Source organism: Carcharhinus amblyrhynchos, chromosome 14 (assembly GCF_965287045.1).
Source record: "Carcharhinus amblyrhynchos chromosome 14, sCarAmb.v2.hapA, whole genome shotgun sequence".
Taxonomy (NCBI): Eukaryota; Metazoa; Chordata; class Chondrichthyes; order Carcharhiniformes; family Carcharhinidae; genus Carcharhinus; species Carcharhinus amblyrhynchos.
This window is the reverse complement of record NC_137337.1, coordinates 32,050,510-32,056,509: the sequence shown is the minus strand read 5'-3', so window position 1 is coordinate 32,056,509 and position 6,000 is coordinate 32,050,510.

Below are 6,000 nucleotides of genomic sequence, written 5' to 3'. Positions count from 1 at the left end.
TCCACATGCATTAATTTTAATATCTTTGCACTCTGGTTGCAATGCACCCTGAACATTTTTTCATGATTTCACGCAGCACTCCACAATGCTATAGGAAGTAGCTAGGTAACAGTAGCACAAATTGCATTATTAGCAGTCTTCACCAGATTTCCCCCTTACTAAGACAGCCGCTTCCTAGATTTTCCCGTTGAAGTGGTGCCTTGGGTCGTCTGACTGGCCTCCCATGCTGTAATGATGAGTGTACATAAACCATGGTATGGAACTTGTGGTCAGTGATGATGGCACTTGTGTTCCCCATTCACCACCATGCTGAAAGTTGGCCACAGAAATTCCACATGAGTGTGGATTTGCTGTCATTGAATATTTGATCCAGATGGTACCTGCTTCAAAGAATGTGACATCTTTGAGCAGAATAAACAATAGTGAGGCCACTTAACCAATCAAAATTAAAAACCAGGAATATAAAGCAAGAATTAGATTGAGATAATGTACAGAATGCAAAATAAAGATTGGGGAAAAATAAGAACCAGAGAGAGAAAAAAGATGTTTTAAAAACCTCCACTACATTCTGAAGGAAAGAGACACCACAAATTATTATGGTTAGAAAGGTAGTTCGGCAGTAATTAATCATGTTTACAGTATTAAAAATTTGCTTACAGCTGAATATACCAGCCCTGTGTCTCTGCTGTGTTTGTTGTGTAAGTACAGAAACTTCAAATGCCTATGTTGCTTTCAATGACTAATCCAATGATGAGGAGCAGTTATCGCAGAGCCTGTGAAAGAGCAGAGTAACTCAGCAAGACAACTGGATTTCCTTATGTAACTACAAATGTTGTGTACTTCAGAAGTTTCTCTTCAATTACTTAATAATGGTGAGCGTTGTTTGCTTCACTTAGTCATGCACAAGATCTGGGTCAAAGTAAATAATTACACCATCAGGCCCCCGGATGAAACTGGAGGCATTGCAATTCTGACAATTCTTCTAGGTACTGGATTGCACGTTGTACTTTACAGAATGTTTCTGTCTGAAGGTCATTTGATGCAGTTGTATATTCCATGAGGGTGGTAAACATATCACTTGATCTTTTCATTGTTCAGCCATTGTTGCTTTTTGTAGCTGGTGAATGATCCCCACTTCATAACTTGCTCCTGTCAAAGAGATTAACCTTGGGAATTCAATATCTCACAAACTTTGTTTAAAAGGCCATAATTTCTATTTGCAATGCACTATTCATGTGCTCCAGGCATCTCTTATTTGAAGTGATGGGCGTTGTTGTTTTGTAGGCGACAGCAGCTTGCACACAGCAAGGTCCCACAATAACAACACAATAAATGGTGATAGTTCAGGGGTAATTGCTGATCGGGACACTGGAAAAGGTTCCCTAATTTTCAGAAATGAGCAATGGGATCTTTTGCATCTCCTGCAGCACACAGCAGTTTAGAAACCTAAACCGAGATATCAGTTCACCTTCCATGTACTCCCTTAATCCTGGCAGAGGTTGCTTGAAAATAAATTTTGTATCGGATTCCCTTTTGCATAGTATCACAGAAGAAATAAACCTCATATTCTTCCTGAGATATTCAATGTTTCTTCAACCACAACTCTCACCACGTCCTGCAATCTACGCTAATGCCATGTGCCACCAAGCTCAAACTCTCAACATCAGTTGTCGGTAACATTGACTGACTCTGTCAAAGTTGTTCAAGTACATAGGTGCATTTCATCCTTTGCCTCATCTGAGTTTTATTTTCTTGATTTCAAGTGGTAAGGACTACAAGATTCAATGATTCTTGGATCCCACAACCCTCTGGATTCTTGTGCATTTTCCTCTGGTCACATCTGTTGTACCAATCTTACTCATTGTTGGCTTTTCATTACCTGCTTTAAACTTCATCTCTTCAACACCAAGTGATCTGTCCTCAGCAAAGTCTCAGCTTCATTCTCTTACCTTTCCACCTTGATGAATATCAAGCTTGGCACAACACTGAGCTCTTCTTCTGTTGCATTTACCTCCATTCCTATTCCTTTGGCCATGAGTCTTCCTGCACAATGTTTCCTATTATCTTTCTCCACTGTTCTTCCTCCACTTAGACACCCATCTCCCCATAACCTTCTCTAGATCCTTGCCCTCAGAACTGTTAAGTGTGACGTTTGGTTGCTTCTTTCTCTACTCCCTTCTCTTGTCCTATTGCAGCATTCCATTCTCTAAGGTTCAACGCTAATATTGTCATCAAACCTGCTGACAAGGTTGGTTGTGTTGTTTGGTGGACTGACCTTGACCTAACAGAGGCCAAATGCCAAATCTCTGACACTTGCTCCTATTGCTACCAGAACAGGACCCCAATAACACAAATTCATTGTTTCCAAGCGTGTCACTGACCACCACCTCACAGAGCATCCACAAATCCCAAATAATTATCCAAACAGCATACTTCTACCTCCTTCCCAAGATCTGTAGGCAGGATTGCTGGTTCAAACTTTTCTTGTCACACAGCACTGGTTATTTTACCAAAGGATGTTTGGGGTATAGAATACACTGTTTGAATGGGGAGCAGAGACAGATAGTGCCATTGCATTTAGAAAATGTTTGGGTATGTGTTGAAATGTCATAACCTGTTAAGCTGCAGACCCAGGAAATAGAAAGTGAGAATAGGCTCAGTAGTTCTTTTACAGCCAGCACAATTACAATGATCTGATTTTTAAAATTCTTTCATAGGATGTGGCTATTGCTACCAAGACCAGCATTTGTTACCCCAACACGAAATGCTATCTGAGCTATCTTCTTGAACCACTGCAATCCATATAATGTAGGTAAATTCAATGCTGTTGAGGAGGGAGTTCCAGGATTTTAATTCAGCAACAGTGAAGGAACAGCGATTATAGTTCCAAGTCAGGTAGTGGTGTTCTTATGTGTCTGTTGCTGCCCTTGTCCTTCTAAATAATTGCAGTTGTGGGTTTGGATGATGCTGTGCAAGTAGCCTCAAGAGTTCCTGCATGAATCTTGTAGATGGTACACACTGCTACTGTGCATCAGTGGTGGAGGGAATGAATGTTCAAGGTACTGGATGGAACGTCAATCAAGCAGGCCTGGATGATGAGCTTCTTAAGTTATTGGAGCTGCGCTCAACCAGGCATGTGAAGGATATTCCATCACACTTTGCTGATGGTGGACAGGACTTAGAAACAGGAGGTGAGTTATTCAGTTCAGAATTCCCAGCATCTCACCTGCTCTTGAAGTTGTCACGGTATTTAACTGATGATTGAATTCTGTTTCTGGTCAGTGGTAACCCCCAGGATGTTGATTCAGCAATGGTAATGCCATTGAATGTCAAGTAGAGATGATTAGTTTCTCTCTTGTTGGAGATGGTCCTTGCCTGGCACTTGTTGCACAAACTGGCCCAAACCTGAATATTGTCTAGGGCTTGCTGGATTTGGACACACATTGCTTATGTCTGAGGAGTTGTGAATGGCCTTCTGTGTTATAAATTTCTATGATTCCATGATTTATTTCTAGCTTCATTACTTCACTTTTTTCTCCCCTTGTCCAGGCTCATCCCACCTCCCAGCTGTGACTTTTCTAGCTTCCTTCCCCTGTTTCTAGTTTCCTAGTCATAACCATCACTGTTTCATCAACAATGTCCAATTCCTCCATACCTCTCTCCCCAGTAGATGGTTTAAAGACTGTTCACTCCTTCCTTGAAGGGAGATTCAACTAGTCCCCATCCACCTCCACCTTCCTGGGCCTGACTGAATTTGTTTGTGCATTAAACTAATTCTCTTTTCACTTCACACACTTGTGCCAAATAAAAGGGTGAGTGTGAGGTATGTCTGCCATATGATCTATGTGGAACATCCTTTGTTCCTGTAATACTCAAGTCCCCTCCCTTGTTTTTGTCCGTCGATACACATTCATGCCATTTTTTGCTCTTTCTTATGAATTGGAATGTTTGATCAATATTTCTTCCAATTTCTGCCATTTTCTTGCCTTCATTTGGTCCATCTCTGCCTCTTCCTTGACATTTTCTCCATTTCTGGGAAAAGGTTATTAACCACTATCTGCTATAAGCATGAGTCCCATACCATGGCTATCTTGACTGTACTTAGTCCTACACTGCTTCCTATTTCATTTTTCCAGTTTCTCTTTCCACCACATTTGTTCTGACAATGTCACCTTCTATAACAGTGCTTTTATGTATTTTTCCTCAACCAAGGACTTCCCACCATTGCGGTTGATATGGTCATCAACACTTTGTTCCATTTCCTGCACTTCTGCTCTCTCCTTCCTCTTCCCAGCACAAAAGGGTGATTCTTGTCCATAGCTTCCAACCCACCAGCCCCACATTTCATGCTTTATCCTCTATTTCCACTACCCCAGGAGTGATGCCAGTTCTCTCCATGACACTGGATCCATTCCTTAATCATTCCTCAACTCTCCACTTCCCATGGTAGCTCCCATGCAGCTGCAAAAGATGTAGGCTGGAATTCTTTGACCTCTCCTGCAGTTGGGATTCTGCAGTCTCACTGGCAGTGGTGGGAGATGTAGGATATCAGAAAATTCTTTCATTATACCTGCCTTTTTCCCTTCCCCCATCTCACCATCGGGGCAGCACAGTGGTTAGCACTACTGCCTTACAGTGTAAGGGATCCAGGTTCAATTCCTGGCTTGGGTCATTGTCTGTGTGGTGTCTGCACATTCTCCCCATGTCTGCATGGGTTTTCTTCAGGTGCTGCAGTTTCCTCCTACAGTGCAAAAAAGATGTGTTTGTTAGGTGCATTGGCTATGCTAAATTCTCCCTCAGTGTACCCAAACAAGTGCCAAAGTGTGGCAACAAGGGATTTTCACAGTAACTCATTGCTGTGTTAATGTCAACCTACATGTGAGTAATAACAAGGTCCCAGTTGCTCCTTTTGTCTGAAATGATTTATTTGTAATTCTTTAAATTTAGCATACTGTGCATGCTGCTTGACAATGCCAGCTCGTCTACATTGGGGAGACCAAACACTTTGTGGAATACCTCCATTCAGTCTGCAACTGTGATCTTCAGCTTCTGGTCACCAGTCACTTTATTTTTACACCTCAATCAGCCTCCACTGTTCCACTGAAGTCCATACAGTTTGAGGAACAGCATCTCATCATTCACTTAGGCGCTTTATAGTCTTCCACGCTCGGCCCTAATTTCAACAATTTCAGATCGTAACTTCTGTCCCCACTTTTTCAATCAGCAGCTATTGCAATGTTTCTGTGTCAAATTTCTATAGTTTTAAGATTGTTTCTCTCTACACTGATATTGCCAGACTTGCTGAGTAGTTGCAATTTTCAATTTTGGTATTAGATTTCCAGTATCGGCATGTTAAACTTTTATCATTTCATGACTCTGGCCTTCTATTATCACAGATTTGTACTTTCTTCCCCTCCCCATCCACTTTCCCTGTTTCATCACTTGCTTAAGACCTGTTGCTTTTTCCAATTCTCACAAAAGGTCATTGACCTAAAGATTAAATCTGTTTTTCTTTTCATGATGATGCCTGACCTACAGATTATTTCCAGCATTTTGTTTTGTGGATTTTCACCATTCATAGTATTTCTGCAGGCCCCACCTCCCTCACCAAAACTCAAAACCCCACCTCAGCAAAGGCAGCAGCCTGATTAGTCATCTATAACAAAGCTTTGGTTTGTGAATACTCTTCAGGCTATGGCATGTTTTGGGATGTTGGTAGGTTATGCTCTTTGAGTTAACATTTTCATTAAATCTTTTCTGGTGAGGAGCACACAGTTTGAATTTCACTCTGGGTTTTAGTTTAAATTGAAAACAATACTTTAGTTCATCATTGATAACAGAAAATGCTGGAAATACCCCGAGAAACAGGAGTTAATGTTTCAGGCTAATGACATTTTATCAGAAAAATCATCAATCTGGAATTTTGTTATTCTCTCCAAAAATGATTGATCTGTTCAGTATTTCCAGAATTTCTTTTTTATTTCAGCTTTTTAATGTCCA